We start from the raw sequence: 19,007 nt of genomic DNA on the forward strand, positions 1-19,007 counted from the left end.
ATTTTATAGACCCTTTTGATCACAATGGGCCCACACTGATAATCCAGGATAATCTCTCCATCTCCAAATCCTTAATGTAATCACATTTACAAAGTTCCTTTTGTCATATAAGGAAACACAGTCTCGGGTTCCCAGGCTGAAGGCACTGGACTTATCTGGGGGTCTACCAGTCTACCACACTAGGCTAGCAACATCTGAACTGATGATGAGGTTGTGGAAGTGAGCTGGATTCTCTCGTGTGTGTAGCTCTAAAGCCCTATCAACCACACCTACATGCTTCTGGGTGCGTAAGGGGCAGACACTGGAATAGGCCTTTTCTACTTTATAATTCATGGTAACAAACAAGGGGATAAGAGATGTGCAGCAAAACATATTTGAGTTTAAATGAAACTCCATCAGATAGAATATTTTATGCTATAAAACAAACATTGTAAGGCATAGGCCAGAGACAGAATGTCATTGTAAACAAGTGGAGTTTTAATCATAACATCTACTAAAGGAAGAAGCTAATCCTAGGACAAAGATGAGATGTCACTCTGATTATTTTAGGAATTAAATGAGATAATTTACACAACACACTAAGCTTAGTGTCTAACTTAGTAAATGCTCAAAAATGTTATTATAATTTCTTCCAATACTCCAACAGATTGCGACTTATTTTAACCCCATAGATTAAGACTTATTAAGAAATTATCATATTTTTCCCAATACTTCCAATAGATTAAGACTATTTTCTTTCCCTGAATTTGCAATGATGAATCTACATAGAATTCTTTCCTTGTCACACAAACACTTGCATTACTACCCCCAAAGAGGGTGCTGACTGTGAGCTGAAGGAAATCTCAGAAGACAACCATCCCCAGTAGACTACCAGCACAAGCTTTGACATGCTTTTCTTTCCTAAACTGACCTCTTTTCCTGGGTTAAAGTTGAGTAGCCGGGCATTAGCTGCTGCTTGGAAAAGTGCTGAGTGGCTGCTGCATTTTGTCAGCGTTGTTCAAGGTCAGCCAGACAATGTCAGCATGGCTCCTTCTTTTCCACTCGAATTTGGCAAAGACTTCACATCATGATCCTTAGAAAGGTGGAAAGTGATGAAAATGCATAGTTTTTTCTATGCACATCATATCATACAACCACTTAAAAGGCCATCTTCCCCATAGTTTGTTGAGCTTAGTAGAAACAGCAGTGAAAATCACAAAAGGAAACCGTCATCTCTCTGAAAGGAAGTCGAATCTGGCAGCCAAATTTACAAATTAATCTATCTGCTCCCTATTCTTTCACTAACTGACTGGTAAAAGGCTAACTGGTATGTATTTCCCATCTGTCAAAAGGGGGTAGTCATAACTATCAAATAAAAACTGAATAAAAGATGCATCTTTATTAACAAACAGTAAATAAAGGGTGATTTCCCTTTGGTAGTCTTAGTTTGTCCTGACCTGACACAGTTTAAGTTCATCACTGGGCTTGATGGACTTGACTTTCTCTCCCCTCACCATTTTGAACCCCCAAAAGTCTTTGACCTTAACTATCCACTTTCATTTTTTTAAAACCTTGTGACACTTTTCAGCAAAGGCAGGAAGAAGCAACCATCTCTCATTCTCCTTCTTCCAGAATCCCTTTTTCTTCTCTTAGAAGACTCTGGTTCCCTTGAATCCTGGCAGCCTAGTACTTTGGTGCTCTGGTTTGCCTTCCAGGCACTGCTTCTCTCTCTGTCAGTTATAATCTGACATGTATTTATGTGAGATACAATTCAGGCATAAAGAGGTGTTTGTTAAACTCCATTGTGAAATGCTCCTAAAATATTTTATAAATGAGACTAGCCTTGTTAAAATGTTTTGTCCTCTAAGTGGTGTGGTATCTAAATATCCACATCTGAATAAGCAAGAATATAGAGTTAGGGCAGAAAAAACTAAGATTTGGTCTTCTTATTGACAATAATAACTCCCTGTTATCTGAACAACTATCACTTGCAGAAGGTCAATAAAAATATTTAGACTAAGGTTTAGATGAAAATTGTTAACTACAGAGTGAAGACAAGGAAAGAGAGAACAGGTCATAAAATAGTCAAGAATTTAAAAAGTGAGGATTAGAACTCCCTCTTCAAGGTTATCAATTCAATGGAGGTTTGGGACAAGATATACTGCCTCTGTAAGAATTATTTTCCTTTCAGAGAGTGATTACTCTATTAAACAGGTTAACCACCTAATCCAAACTCAGATACAGGAGGATGAATCATAAAGGGGAAAAATAAATATGTGTGAAAATGAAAAATATACATATATATATATATGAAAATGTCAAGGTACAAGGGGTGGGAGAATTAATAAGTAACGCAAACAGAAGGATAAGGTAAGGGGGACAATATTTATTATGTCAGTTTAAAGACAAAGACCTATTAATATTTCCTGCCCAAGGCTTCAAAATTATTCTCACTCTCCTATAATCTTCTGGCCTCAGACAATAAGATTATATGTACATATACAACCATCCAGTGAGACAATTGGGTTACACAGAACATTTTCCTACTTCCTCTAGGGCTTCCTAGCACTGCTTTAAATCTAATAGGAGCAGAATGTTATGAAGGGGAATGAGTTTGTACAGTCCACTTCAGACTTAATTTCATACAGTGTATTTAAAATGCTCTTGTAATTTACTTGAATATCTACATCCACTAGGTAATAAAGAGAATGATTAATATGTAGTGACTAAGGAACAGAAAGGGAACTGGCACCGCCAGTCATGGCCCCTAGTAGAGTCAACAAATTGCAAGGCAAATCATTAATATTCCCCTACCCCTGCATGGCCAAACTCACATTGAATAAATTTTCTTTTATGTATATTATAAAACAGTGGACATATAAATTTAAATTTCTTAAATGACTGGTTTCTTAAATAAAATGGCTGCCACAGCTGTATGAATGTAGCCTTGTATTCAAAGTCAAGCACCCCTACACACAGTCCCAAATATTTTTTCCAACCATATCTCTCAGCACTTGCTGATAAAAATTTTCTACTCCAACCAGACTAGCATACTCCCTGTCCCCATGCACGTTCCCATCTCATTTGTCTCAGGTAGTGAAGAGAAGTGAAGTCGCTCAGTCATGTCCAACCTCTTTGCGACCCCATGGACTATACAGTTCATGGAATTCTCCAAGCTAGAATACTGGAGTGAGTAGCCTTTCCCTTCCCAGGGGACCTTCCCAACCCAGGGATTAAAGCCAGGTCTCCCGCATTGCAGGCGGATACTTTACCAGCTGAGTCACAAAGGACATCTGGAAAATAAATGGATGTCCTCCTCCTTCAAGCCATTAGAATTAGATATCATAAAACCTTAGCACTGGATGTGATTTTTTGGCCATTTGGGCTAATTTTATAACCCAGTGTATTCCCAAAAGTGAGCCAACCTAGACCTGAACACCTATTGTTTTCTTCTTTTTCAGCCTGAGCATTATTTCATTCAAATTATCTTTAGGAGTAAAGAAAGTAAAAGGAACTTGGAGCCTTATGTTGAAGAATTCCTGGTTAACTATGCTAATAGACGGAATAAGGGATGTGAGACATCTATGTTGTGATGAGCACACCTAGAGCCCAGATCTTGATTTCTAGTATTATTCTCCAATAAAAGGAACCAGGGCTCTTTGGAGAAATGGCTAATTCTAAGACTGGATCAGGAAATATACAAGATGAGCCTAGAGCATCTGACAGTGCCAGAAATTAAGGAAGTGACCAAAAAAAAAGCCATAATGACTGGGTATGTCAAAGGGCCACAGGACCAACAGCCAAAGATAGAACAATCTGAGCAACAAAATAGATAAAACAGCACTGGATTCTAATCCCTAAAATAAAATAAATGTCTGTGTGTGTGCTAAGTTGCTTCAGTCGTATCCAACTCTTGGCAACCCTATAGACTGTCGCCCGGCAGGCTCCTCTGTCCATGAGATTCTCCAAGCAAGAATACTGGAGTGCGTTGTCATGCCCTCCTCCAGGGGATCTTCCCTGGCCCAAGAATTGAATCTGAGCCTCTTATGTCTCCTGCATTGGCAGGTGGGTTCTTTACCACTAGCACCACCTGGGAAGCCAAATATTCATGAGTCCAGGTTAATATAAAGAAATGATTAAATAAATGAAAATAGATCTCATGATTAAAATAATTCCCAATAATTTATGTAAATCCTCCACCCTCAAAAAGGCATAGCTCCCTACTCCTTAAGCGTGGGCTGCCACAGTGACTTCCTTCCAGGGACTACAGTATGGAAAGGGGGAAAAAGAGAGAAAGTTTATAGTACAGAAATCTGACAAACACTGCCTCAGCCAGGTGATGAGGACTGTAATCAACAGTGGTAAGTCATGACGATAGTTGTTTATACCCTTCATATGATGTGACGAAAGTGGCATCTTACCTCTCTGGTCTTCTTCCCTCACACACATAACCCCAGTCTAATCATGAGAAAAATATCAAGAACTAATCCCAGTTGAGGTACTTTCTACAAAGTACCTCACCATTACTCCTCAAAACTGTCAAGATCATCAGAAACAAAGAAAAAAAAAAGTCTGAGAAGTTGTCAAGAGTCGAGAGAGTCTTAAGGAGGAGACATGACTAAATGGAATATGCGATCCTAGATGGAATCCTGGCACAGCAAAAGGATATTATGAAAATTCTGAGGAAACCTGAATAAAGTATGGACCTTTGTTAATACTAATCTATCAATATCCATTCACTAGTTGTGACAAAGGTACCAAAGTAATATAAGATGCTAATAACAGGGACACTACCTGCAGGGTGTATGGCAATTCTGTCCTATCTCTGCAATTTCTCTATAAATCTAAATTACTCTCAAAACTTTATTTTAGAAAGTCACAGAAGTAGTGAGGAGTTTGGAGAGGTGTGTGGGTAGTGGGATGGAAAACAAAAAGAGGATGGAAATATGGGGCCTGAATCTAGTTGGAAACCATAGGCATCCCACTTGCAAAGTAACCTAGGTTCACCGGGATTCTTCTCTACATGATTCTTGCACCCCTCACGATTCCACTCCCAGCCTGCTAATTTCTTGGTATTGGTCTGTCTCCTGTGAGGATGCTTCTCATAAACCTGCCACCCTGTGGTTTTAAGGAAAAACAGAGCAAGGGGGCAAGTTCAAGTGTTAAGAAGCAGCAGAAATATCCTCAGAGTCCTTCCTTCCCTCCTTCTTTCCTTCTTTCCTTCCTCTTGTCTCCTTCCTGTCTTCTCTTGGGGAAGAATAAATTAAAATTATCATTCTGAAACTTGCAGATATATGAATCAGTCAGAGTTTAATCAGGTAAACAAGCCACCAGGAGTATTCGAAACAGAGGAAATGGGTACCACAAGTGAGAGGAGAGCTAAGATGGAGCTGGAGACAGTGAGGCAGCCTGAGATAACCAAAAGCAGGAAGCCCTGCACTACACTCCGCCGCTCAAGAAGACCTAGAGACGAGGTAGTTCCTGGAGGCTGGGGAGTGGGGTCACCTCGTAGAAGCTAGAACCACAGCTGCTAAGAGATGTTGCCCCAGGCAAAGGGAAGAGGAAAATAGGACGGCTTCTTCTTCCGCTTGCCCTCCAGTCTCCTGCTTCCGCTCCAAAGCCAGCGGAACAGTCTGCACAAGTGTGCCCTCCTGTAACATAGGCCAACCTGAGGCAACCAGCTCTACGCGATATGCTACCTTTTAGAGAGGCTATTTCTAGGCTCTAAAATAATTTATATTACTTCTAGTTGGATGCATAATTAGATCTGGGCAAAACCGGCAGATTGTTCAGGTTTTTTTACTTGGAAATTTAAAAACCTTTTTTATAAGCACCTACTAAAGTAAACATGGATAATGATTCCCACTTCATAACTGGAAGGTTGAAATAGAGCTGTTTTATGAGACCTCAAAGAAGGTCAGTCACTGGACTAGGGGAAAGACAGAATCTGTTTTATTTGCAGCATCGTTTTCTGTTGTTTCACCTTTTCTCCCTTTTAATTATGTACAGGATCACTGGCAGAGTTGAAAATAAAACTGGGAGCCTAGTGTCTCGTCTAATAATACCATTCTTCTGACAAACTCAGCTTTGGAAAAGAGTGGTTTGATTGTTTCCTTTAAAGCTAGGATTTTCTCTAAACAAAGTGAAATGTTCACACATTGTTAAAAAAAAAAAAAGAAAATACAAACAGAGGAGCCAATACTTTGTAGTATTTGCTAATGTTCAGTCACTATGGAGGCAGGGATCCAAGACTCAGATGAAAAGACACCTCATATAAGCAGGTGCGGGGTGGGGGGAAATATTTAGCAACTTTGGAGAATATGTCTTGTCTTTCTAGGAGTCTTGTAGCCTCAAAATGGCAACACACTCCAGTATGCTTGCCTGAAGAATCCCGTGGACAGAGGACCCTGGAGGACTACAATTAGGGTCGCAAATAGTCAGACATGATTGAAGCAACTTAGCACGCACGCATGCAAAAGGTATTTCTATTATTAACAGTACCCTAGGAGTTCATTGGCCTCCAGGGAAGGCCACAGCCTCTCATTCTGTGTCTGTGTCACTGGATCAACTGGGTTCTGGCTGCCTCAGTGATACCCTGAGAATCCAGGAGAAGTTCTGATGCTCCTTAATTTGAGGTTGAAGCTGCCCTTGTCTGCAGCCATCCTGAAGGGTTCACATGGGAGCCTTCTTTACTCTCCCTGGGATCATGGGGAGTGGGACAAAGGGAAATTTGACTGTTCCAAGGACAGTGGGATACTGCAAATCACACTGGAGATTTGAGACGCTATTAGATTCCTGGGGTGAGGGTAACAGGTGGTGGTGGTGGTGGTGGTGGTGGTAGAAACACAACCTCTGGGAAGACAGCATGTTTTACACTTCCAAAGGTCTCTTCATTTGGTGATAAATATCTAGGTCAGAAAGAATTTAAAATGAAATCAATAGCAATATTACAACCCAAACCATACTGCTGATCCAGAATAACTAGAGCTCTTCTACCTCAAATTTAGTCCTTTCAAAACACTGTCCTCAGAACACAAAGTTTAGGCAGAAAATTATGGTAAAATCTTAAAATAAGGAGGTATGAATAATTTTTACACCTCTCAAGATAGTTTTCAGCTTAATTTCAGAATCATGAAACACCAGTGCAAGTTCTATAAGACTTGAGCTCCATAGATGCTGAGTACAAGCATTCACTCAACTTAAATTGGAGTAAAGCATACAGACTTTCTATCCTATTATGAAAAGATGTGGATTAATTTTAGTTCATCTAGGCAAGGATAATTTATTACATTTATCAATGTTACTGTTTTTATGAAATTCATCCAAAAGAATATCAATCATTTTAACAAGCAGTTTATTTTGTAAATTAAGCTTAAACCAAAAGTAAAGTTGCCCTTGAACTTATAATAAAAGCTTTATTAATAAAAATCTTTTGAAGTGATATGAAAATCATTGCTTCATTATCTTTGTTCCTGAGGAACTTCCTAAAACGAATAACAGCCTCATCTGCATTGGCAAGGAGGAAACTGCAAGCTTCGCCAAGAGTAAAGCTTAGTTATTACGTTAGTTGCTTACAGATATTTTAGAACAAGCATTAGTTCAGCATTTCAGTATTGGCTAAAACAGCTTTAATATGCAAGACAGGATGTAAGATGCTTAGCTGATCCAAATGCCAGTCTATGGATTTGAAAGACTAAAGATCACATCACTAGAAGGTTGACAGAAGTGACACTTCGCAAAGTGCCAATGATTTATGCCAATGTCTTGCTTGATGATACTGTTATAGACAGCACTGTCATTAAAAAGTCCCTGCTGACTTCCTTCTACATTTATGGTGCACAAATTATAGGTGAGCCCAAAAATCGAACCCTCCCTGCCTTTAAGATTTCAATGACCATGTATTTCTCATTTAGGTTAGTTATTGCATGTACCCTTCTTTCCACCTTTCTACCTGCTTCTTTATTTCATCTATAAACATGCAATGAGAAGGAAAGGATTTTTATTCATCTTGCTAAGAAATATACACACATTCCCTGAAATCTCTCACAACCATAAACTGGAAGGGATATTTTTCACATATCAAAAGTCTTTTACAGTCTGTTATTATTATGGAAAAAAGACACCAAACACAATTTTTAAAGAGCATATTGGGAAGCACAGCTCTGGAGCAAACTGTCAGGAATACTATGGCTTGACCTTTAGCGATGTGTATCATATTCCATCACTGCATGGGGACTTGCGCATTTCTAAGACAGCTCTTAAAACAGCAAAGAGCAGATGCAATTATTTTCTAAGTACTTAATTTTAAATGTTTTCTGCTAAACTTCTGCTTCAAATATATAAATATTTACTGTGTAAATATGAGTGAATTTTTAGAAATATTCTGAAGGCAATTTTTAAATGGTGTTGTTTTCAATCCCATTTATAGAGACCAATCATTTTATCTAGTACTTGGAAAAAATACTCCAAATTTTATTAGCTAATCTCAATTTATTAAAGTGAAGTCAATATTAAAGGATTTCTTTTCAACACGGATTACAATAGCTCTACAGCTTTTTTTTTTTCCCCTGAAAAGTAGCAGACAAACCCAGAAACATTTATGTGTGCTTAATTTGTTTGAAACAACTACTTTAAGTTTTTACCTCAAAGAAAAGCAGATAACTTTGAAAATACAATATGAAAAGAAACTGGCCCAAAGGTTTAACTGCAACTCTGTTAGTCAGATTTTTTAGTGTTGGTAGTGTTCTTTTCTTAGTACACTATTAAATTTTTCTAAATGAAAACCATCAAAGATAATTTATAAAACAAGAAATACCTTTTAATTTTTTGGAAAAAGGTGATGAAATAGAAAGCTCAACCTAAAATAACTACACAACAGTATTAAATCAAGATGTGCTTTTCAGAAAACCAACCACAATGAGAATTAAAATACACATTACTTTCTGTTTTGCTGGAGTCCACAGAGGCTGACAGCAAGGAGAAAAAGGAAACAAAGCTTTGGCCAAAGGGACTGGAAATTAGGGACAGCTCCAACCCCAGGGACTACCGGTGCCCAGTGGAAAGCTGAGACACCTGTCTAAGCTGGCTCACAGGCTACAAATATCAGAGGTAGGGCAGGTAGACCATCATAACGTCGCAACGACGAAAGTGGGGACAAATGCCAAGTGGTTGCTCCAAAATAAGGGTTATAAAAATGTTTAACATTTCATTATACAAATAGTACATTAATACATCCTCCTTATTAAAAAATTAAACATAACAAAAAAACCTAAAACTTAAGTCAACCCTCTGGATTCCTCCTTTTAAAAGTCCATAGACTTATTAGAAGTGACTGAAGCATCAACCAAGATAAAGTGAAGTTAAAGTCGCTCAGTTGTGTCCAACTCTTTGCGACCCCATTGACTATACAGTCCATGGAATTTTCGAGGCTAGAAAACTGGAGTGGGTAGCCTTTACCTTCTTCAGGGTATCTCCCCAACCCAGGGATCGAACCCAGGTCTCCCGCATAAGAGGTCTCCAGGTTTCCAACATCGGAGGATGGTTGAATAGATTATGGTATATACATACCAGAAAGTATTGTACTATGCAACTTTAGAATGATATCGGGTTTGGGGGGGAGTTTTTTTTGTTTGTTTTATTTTCGCCTCACCACATGCCTTATGGGATCTTAGTTCCCCTCACCCCTGACTAGAGATTGAACACAGGCCACCACAGTGAAAGCATTGAGTCCTAACCACTAGACTGCTAGGGAATTTCCAACATAGATTTTTTTTTTATGCTCTAACATGGAAAGATCTCTAAGACATACTGCTGAGTCAAAAAACAAATTAGAGAATGACATATACCTTATGATATTATTTGTGTTAAATATATCATTTATGTAAAACAAGATTAACACTCATCTTTGGGAATCTTCCTGTGGGTCCCAATACCTATGTGTGTCGCCATCTTTGACACATAATCATGGATCATCTCGTTATTTGTTTTCCAATGTCTCACACTATTAATTTTTCATTTGAGTATACTTCAAAAAACCCTCCACAGCACCAAGTACACCCAAGAATAAGCACCCAGTGAATACTATTTAGACATATACTTTTATGTCTAATACCAGTGATAAAGTGTGACAGCTATAATTCTTGTAAGCTCACTTCCAACAGGCTTAGAATAATGTGAGATTCACTGTAAATGCATATTCATCTTTTGAAATTATTATTTTTTCACCTTTTAATAATAGAAAAGCAATTTTTGTTTGCTTGTTTTATAACATTCAGAGCTGTCATGAATAAGAAATGCTGCTGGTCCATTTCCCACCTACTGATAATTAACAACAATATACAGTATTTAGTAAAACTATTTTAGTGTCTTTTACTCATTTTATTCTCTGTGTTACATATTCACTATGTGGCCTGGGAGAAGAGAATTTAAAAATTAATTGAAGAATTAATTAAGAATTAAAAAATTTTCACACTGGTAATTTGTACCTCCTTATAAGTATTTGCCTATGGTTTAAAAGGAGAAGGCATTGGCACCCCATTCCAGTACTCTTGCCTGGAAAATCCCATGGACGGAGGAGCCTGGAAGGCTGCAGTCCATGGGGTCGCTGAGGGTCGGACACGACTGAGCAGCTTCACTTTCACTTTTCACTTTCATGCATTGAAGAAGGAAATGGCAACCCACTCCAGTGTTCTTGCCTGGAGAATCCCAGGGACGGGGGAGCCTGGTGGGCTGCCGTCTATGGGGTTGCACAGAGTTGGACACGACTGAAGTGACTTAGCAGCAGCAGCATGGTTTAAAAGAAAACATATCCATTTTCTTTGTCTTAGCTAAAGTATAATTTCACTGTATCCATTAAGAAATGGCACTTGATCATATATAGAACCTGAATTAAGTCATGGAGTGAGGTTTTTGCCTTAAAAAAAAATCTTACTACTTTCTCAAAACACCTCAGCTTTTTTCTTTTTACTGTAACAATCCAAACTTATAATTATCCTTCTAACCTAAAGGAAAATAAGAGAACAATGTATTTTGTACCTAAATTCTATAAAGCCTACAGTCAATATGTTTCACACTGTAATAATTGCAGATAATCTGAAAACATGGAATGACCCCATGAACTGTAGCATGCCGGCTCCCCTGTCCATAGGATTTTCTAGGCAGGAATACGGGAGTGGGTTGTCATTCCCTCTCCAGGACATCTTCCTGACCCAGGGATAGAACCTGGGTCTCCAGTAGTGCAGGCAGATTCTTTACCTTCTGAGTCACCAAGGAGATTTACTGTAATCCAAAAGCATCATGAATGGTTACCTTGTGTAAATTATCAAATTTTAGTTCTGTTTCTCAGAACTTAATGGATCATCTGCAAAAATAAAATCTTTAAAAATCATCTCAAAGTTTGTACTTTCTCTGCCTTACATACTGTGCTATTTCAAACAGAATAAAATAAAACCTTCTTAGTCATAATCAGCCTCTATCTAACATCCTTGTTGTAACTCCAGCTGTTCCCTCAAACCCACCACATGCTCCGGTCATACTACATTTCTCACTTTCTGGAGCACTTTCCCCCAAAACAGGTCTTTGTACATGTTATTCTTTCTATCCAGAATGGCAGCTTCCCACGGATCCTTTCAGAGCAAGCTTTCATGACACCACCACAGAGGAGCCTTCCCTACTGCCACCAGGCAAGGAACTTTACCACATGCTTTGCACTTTTCTCCTCAGCAGGATTTACCTTAAATACTATGTTTATATGATGGTTAGATTGATGGCAGGGATGGTGTCTTTGTCATATTTATGTTTCCAGAAACTAATTACAGCACTTACCTCAAATCGGTGCTCACTAACTGTTTATGGAATTGACAAGTGACCAGATAATCATGATGGTGTGATCACGAACCTAGAGCTAGGCATCCTGGAATGAGAAGTCAAGTGGGCCTTAGGAAGCATCACTACCAATAAAGCTAGTGGAGGTGATAGAATCCCAGTTCAGCTATTTCAAATCCTAAAAGATGATGCTGCTGTGAAAGTGCTGCACTCAATATGCCAGCAAATTTGGAAAACTCAGCAGTGGCCACAGGACTGGAAAAGCTCAGTTTCCTTTCCAATCCCAAAGAAAGGCAAGGCCAAAAAATGCTCAAACTACCACACAATTGCACTCATCTCACATGTTAGCAAAGTAATGCTCAAAATTCTCCAAATCAGGCTTCAACAGTACGTGAACTGTGAATTTCCAGATATTCAAACTGGATTTAGAAAAGGCAAAGGAACCAGAGATCAAATTTCCAGCATCCGCTGAATCATCGTAAAAGCAAGAGAGTTCCAGAAAACATCTAGTTCTGCTTTATTGACTATGCCAAAGCCTTTGACTGTGTGGATCACCACAAACTCTGGAAAATTCTGAAAGAGATGGGAATACCAGACCACCTGACCTGCCCCTTGAGAAACCGGTATGCAGGTCAAGAAGCAACAGTTAGACCTAGACATGGAACAACAGACTAGTTCCAAATAGGAAAAGGAGTACGTCAAGGCTGTATATTGTCACCCTGCTTATTTAACTTATATGCAGAGTACATCATGAGAAACGCTGGGTTGGATGAAGTACAGGCTGAAATCAAGATTGCTGGGAGAAATATCAATAACCTCAGATATGCAGATGACACCACCCTTATGGCAGAAAGCAAAGAAAAACCAAAGAACCTCTTGATGAAAGTGAAAGAGGAGAGTGAAAAAGTTGGCTTAAAGCTCAACATTCAGAACACTAAGATCATGGCATCTGGTCCCATCACTTCATGGGAAATAGATGGGGAAACAGTGGAAACAGTGTCAGACTTTATTTTTGGGGCTCCAAAATCACTGCAGATGGTGATTGCAGCCATGAAATTAAAAGACACTTGCTCCTTGGAAGAAAAGTTATGACCAACCTAGACAGCATATTAAAAAGCAGAGACATTACTTTGCCAACAAAGGTCTGTCTAGTCAAAGCTATGGTTTTTCCAGTGGTCATGTATGGATGTAAGAGTTGGACTATAAGGAAAGCTGAATGCTGAAGAATTGATGCTTTTGAACTGTGGTGTTGGAGAAGACTCTTGAGAGTCCCTTGGACTGCAAGGAGATCCAACCAGTCCATCCTAAAGGAAATCAGTCCTGGGTGTTCATTGGAAAGACTGATGCTGAAGCTGAAACTCCAATACTTTGGCCACCTGATGTGAAGAACTTACTCATTTGAAAAGACTCTGATGCTGGGAAAGATTGAAGTCAGGAGGAGAAGGGGACAACAGAGGATGAGATGGCTGGATGGCAACACTGACTTAATGGACATGAGTTTGAACAAACTCCAGGAGTTTACTGGAGTTTATGGACAGGGAGGTCTGGCGTGCTGCAGTCCATCAGGTCGCAGAGTCAGACACGACTGAGCAACTGAACTGACTGACTGATGTTTCTTTTCATTTCTTTTCAGTGTTATTGTCCCAGCTCACTCAAGATAGATCCCTGGATGGCTACAGACAGAAGGGTGCAGAAGCCCAAGGGGCTTAAACTGACACTAACAGGAAGACTTGGCCAGTGAGCAGGAAGTTTGCAAAAATAATTTGTTTCTTTCAAAATGCAACATATCTCCACAACACAAAGGGTCTCAGTTAGTTGACAGCCTTAAAGACAAAAGTTCTTTATTCCATGTTACATAATCCGCATTGAAAGAACAATCTTGGACTCTTAATCTTAAAAATATAAGTTTTGCTTTGTTTGAAAACAAAATAATAGAGAAAACTAAGCTGAGGAAAAGAGCCAAGAAAAAGAATCTCCAGTTATGTGGGAGTTAAACAAACTGTCTCAACTTTTCAGACTGCCTAATAAAAAATAAAATTCAAAAGAACTAGCAGAAAGAGCCCCCCCCGTTTTTTTTTTTTTTTCACTTATATAGTCTATCCCTAATAAGAATATAAATAAGTTGTCTTCTACACTGGTTCAAACTGAAGCTTTCAGTAGCTTGAGTACAGACAGCTAAGAGTTCACTGCCTGCTTTATTCCTCCATATCTCTAGCAGGCTCAGAGGCTTTTGTTTACAAGTATGACCTAAAATCTTCAGGAACATTTGGGAAATCTGCTTTAACCTGTTAGCAGGTGTTAAAGGAGCACTTCTGGAAAAACCACTTCATTAATTTATAGAAAGGAGGCTAGCAGCAGGATTGTGATCAAGTTAATTTGCCACAAAACTAACGAAGATTACTCTTCCAGCAATGTGCTTATAATGTCATAGTGAAAATGAAAGTCGCTCAGCCATGCCCGACTCTTTGTGACCTCATGGACTATACAGGCCATGGAATTCTCCAGGCCAGAATACTGGAGTGAGTAGCCTTTCCCTTCTCCAGGGGTTCTTCCCAACCCAGAGATTGAACCCAAGTCTCCACCACTGCAGTAAAACTTGGAAAAATAAGATACATATCCTCAGTAGACTTTCCTTCTCTCACACTTTCTCTCAAGTGGGGCTATCTTAGAGTGGCCACAAACATTTTGAGACCCAAAAAGAAGTTACGTTAGTGATACACTTAGTGTGGCTTCATGAGATATTTATGTGATTTGTAGTCACTTTCATGCTGCTGCTTAGTCGCTTCAGTCATGTCCAACTGTGTGACCCTCTGGACTGTAGCCCACCAGGCTCCTCTGTCCATGGAATTCTCCAGGCAAGAAAACTGGAGTGAATTGCCATGCCCTCCTCTAGGGGATCTTCCCAACCCAGGGATGAAACCCAGGTCTCCTGCATTGCAGGCAGACTCTTTGCCACTGGGCCACCAGGGAAGACCAGTCACTTCCATGCTATGTGCTTAGTCGTGTCTGACTCTTGGCAACCTCACGGACTGCCACCAGGCTCCTCTGTCCATGGAATTTTTCAGGAAAGAATACTGGAGTGGGTCACCATATCCTTCTCCAGGGGATCTTCCTAGCCCAGGGATTGTACCCAAGTCTCCTGTGTCTCCTGCGGTGCCGGCCGAGTCTTCACCATCTTAGTCACTATGGAAGTTCTATCACTTCCATGTATTGATATAAGTAAGAATGGCTTTCAGGAATCCATTGATCACTGTGCAAACTAACCCAATGTCAGGATACAAAGGTGCTGGACCAGATGTTTCTCCATATCTTTGAATAAAATGATGGAGGATACTACTGACTGTTCCCCTTGCATTGTGTCTTCTGGGCCTTTGCTCTTGTTATTTCTCCTACCCAGCCCTGCCTCCCTACTTCCTCCAATTAAAATCCTACAAAAGATCTGCTCAAATGTCATCTTCTCAGTGCAGCCTTTCCAAGTATAGAATAAATCTCTCCATCTGTTCTTCATTCTATCTCTTTTATGTATGTCTCTATTTAAAAACTAACAAACACTAAGTTATATTTCAATTATTTGTGAACATGACTATCTCTTCCACTAGATTATAAATTCTTGGAGGGCCAGAAAATATCTTACTTAACTTTGTACTTTCCACACCGTCAACCATGGTGTCAAACAACAGTGCCTAGAAAATGCTGACACAAACTTAAATTTCTAAGTTGATCTGTTCTTTTGTTAACATGAAGCTGAACATATTTATTTGTCTCATGCACTATTTCTGTTGTTAAAACAGGTTCTTCCACAAAGATAAAAATATTGAGACAGGTAATACATATATATCATTGATATGTAAACAATTAAAAATCTAGTAATCTAAGTCCTAGTATCTTCATAAAATGAAGTTCTAAGTAGTAAATTAATCTTTGCAAGACTAAGGGCTTAAAAGAAGACAGAAAAGACCACTGAAGGTCACAATTTGCATATTGATCTAACTGTATGCTTATTCTCTTACAAACACATAATTAACTTTGCTTTTATTGAATTTTGGTTCTAAACCAATTTTATTAGCCATAGTTTCACTGGTAATTTCAGTGAAGTGGGAGAGACAGATGTTAGTTAAGAAGATAGCACGGATACTAATCTATCTGGATAATAGATTTAATACGTACTGAATGTATTGCTTTGTAGGCCTTAGATTTGATCAATAGCTATGCTCCCTTCTTATAATGTTTCTTGGGGCAAGAAGTATTTCATGATTAAGACTAAATTTAATCTAAAGGTTACCATACAGAGGAGATGTACAAATAAGCCATAATTAGAAGCACCAACTATCTGGTATGAAAGCAGGAGAATTAATTACAGTAATATAATCTCTCCCTAAGTTTTGGAGTTTTAAAAAATGTTTTTTCTATAATTAGTGACAGTAGTAGAAAGCGCACTGAGTTGGGAATCAGAAGACCTAAGCTGAGTCTTGGCTGTGCCATTTATTAATAGCTCTCAGTTTTCTCATGTATGAAATGATGATATTCAAGTACTAACACTTGTTCTGCCTACTTTATAGGCCTGTTTTGAGGAGTCATTGGAGCTCATTCATTGATTCATCAACATATATTTAGTACTTATGCCAGATAATGGATATTAAAGAGATTTGTAAAATTTCAAAGCTCTAAAGAAATAAAGGAGATTATTTGAGAAAATATTTTATTTGGGTACTTAATATTAGGGCACGAAAGAGAAATGTGAAACTTTTGAGATAAATTACAGAACAGAAAAATGACTCTCGTTTTAATTGGTACAAAGCTCAGCCTCCACTGCCGAGGCAAAAGACAAACATTTCAGCATTTTCTCCCTAATCTAACACCAATGCTGATTAATTCAACATATGTAAGAAGTTCTAAGTATATGAAAGTATGTGTGTGTATGTGTATATACCATACATACAAATATCCAGAGCCACACTCCAAAGCCTCTGGACTTACATAAGGTTGAATTGTAAGGCACCTGCTGTCGTGGAATTAAAACTGTACCAGGCTCCACTGGGAGAAGAAAGGTCAGAGTCACATTCAGGATGCCTTGGGAAGTCCAGGACATCAGCTAAGCAAAAATATTTATACGGCACATTCATTTGTACAGTTAGTCCTAACTGCTAGAGAGAAAAACAAACAGAAGGAAAAAAAAATAGTCCCTAGCCTTGAACTGCTCACAGTTCAGCTAAATATCAGGAAAGACAAAATAAAATGTCTTCATAAACATTCACAGAACAACCCAAGTACAAATGAACACCATATTGTTCAGCTTTTTTCTTTCTTCAGTATCTCACTTGGGCCCCATCAGAATAGTCCAGAAAAATCTACTTTTCTAGGGGGAAAGGGGACTTACAATATGCTGATCATTAAACTGTATGCTTTATTTGAAGAAACACACTCATGGATCTTAAATAAGTTTCCCAAACAAAGTCATAAATCTGCTCAGTAACATAGCAGGTTTCAAACCAATATCACTAGTGGGCAGATACACTGAGAAGACCAGAATTCAAAATGATACATGCACCCCACTGTTCACCAAAGCACTATTTACAATAGCCAGGGCATGGAAGCAACCTAGATGTCCAACAACCTAAATGCCCAAGGAACAGATACAGAAGTTGTGGTACATATATGCTATAGAATGCTGCTGCTGCTGCTGCTAAGTCACTTCAGTCGTTTCCGACTCTGTGCGACCCCATAGACGGCAGCCCACCAGGCTCTGCCATCCCTGGGATTCTCCAGGCAAGAACACTGGAGTGGGTTGCCATTTCCTTCTCCAATGCATGAAAGGGAATAGTGAAAGTGAAGTCGCTCAGTCGTGTCCAACTGTTTGGAATGCTACTCAGCCATAAAAAGGAACAAAATTAGGACATCTGTAGAGATGTAGATGGACCCAGAGTCTGTCATACAGATGAAGTAAGTCAGGAAGTGAAAAACAGATATCATATACTAACACATATATGTAGAATTGAGGAAAATGGTATGCATGCTCAGTTGTCCAGTCATGTCCAACTCTTTGCAACCCCGTGGACTGTAGCCCACCAGGCTCCTCTGTCCATGGGATTTTCCAGGCAAGAATACTGGAGTGGGTTGCCATACCCTCCTCCAGGGGATCTTCCCAACCCAGGGATCGAATCCACACCTCTTGCAGCTCCTGCATCGGCAGGCAGGTTCTTTACCACTAGCGCCACCTGAGAAGCCCAGGTGAAAAATGGCCGACATGGACCTATTTCCGGGGCAGGAATAGAGACACAGACATAGAGAATGACATGTGGACACAGTGGGGGAAGGGGAAAATGGGATGTAGTGGGAGATCAGGATTGGCATATATACACTACCATGTGTGAAACAGAAAGCTAGTGGGAACCTGCTGAAAAATCACCGGGAGCTCAGTTCAATATTCTGTGATGACCTAGAAAAGTGGGATGGGCAGGTGGGTGGGAGGGAAGTCCAAGAGGGAGGGGATGTATGTATGCATATAGCTGATACACTTGGCTGTACACTAGAAACTAACACAACATTTTAAAGCAATTGCATCCACTAAAAAAAGTATTTATATATAAATGTCATGATAACTGAGACTTGCTTTAAAATACATCACCACCACTTCTCCCAAATAGTGAGAAGGACAAATGAAACAAGATTGGCCAAATGTTATAATTTAGTGATGCAGAATGAGGGGTGCATAGGGATCCATTATACTATTCTCTCTACCTTTATTAATATTTGAAATTTTTCATGATAAAAGGGTTGTTTTTTAATGTAATGCCTCTGCATAGCACCTGGCACATCAAAAATTCTTAACAAACATAATGCTGAATAAAGTCCACTAATAAAAGGAAAACACTTTGAAATTCCAATGTAGATTGCAGTAGCCACTGAAAAATTATATTATCTTCCTGGGGCCCTTTAGTGTTGTTTTCTCTTATACATTATATAATTATCAACCATACTGTTTTCTTTTGTGATCTAGAGATCCCATCAAAGAGTGAAAGGAGATTTGTATATCTATATCAATAATTAACATTATATAAACACACAGCACTCTAGCGGGATCTTTATAACATACAAGACAACAGTCAAGAGTTATCTACTCAGATAAGAGTTATCTACTCAGAAACATCTTTATGACACCATAGGTGGAAAACAAAAGTTGTTCACATATATAGAAAATAAATTTC

At 39.0% G+C, this 19,007-nt stretch overlaps 1 long non-coding RNA gene across 4 annotated transcripts in view; it reads right to left on the reverse strand.

Moving 5' to 3' along the window:
• Positions 1 to 922: 922 nt before the first annotated feature.
• The window catches only part of LOC147374112 (uncharacterized), a 94,909-nt gene continuing 76,824 nt past the window's right edge, over positions 923 to 19,007 (reverse strand). For 2 of the 4 annotated variants that reach the window (XR_015162459.1, XR_015162461.1), the window contains exon 4: positions 923 to 1,072. This is a non-coding gene — a long non-coding RNA (uncharacterized LOC147374112). Of the gene's footprint in view, positions 1,073 to 6,266; positions 6,888 to 19,007 lie in introns of those variants that run through there. The other 2 variants (XR_015162458.1, XR_015162460.1) reach the window with 1 other exon arrangement.

This window comes from Bos grunniens, chromosome 4 (genome assembly GCF_055505025.1).
Source record: "Bos grunniens cultivar Pamir isolate PY7600 chromosome 4, Bosgru_T2T1.0, whole genome shotgun sequence".
NCBI classification, from domain to species: domain Eukaryota; kingdom Metazoa; phylum Chordata; class Mammalia; order Artiodactyla; family Bovidae; genus Bos; species Bos grunniens.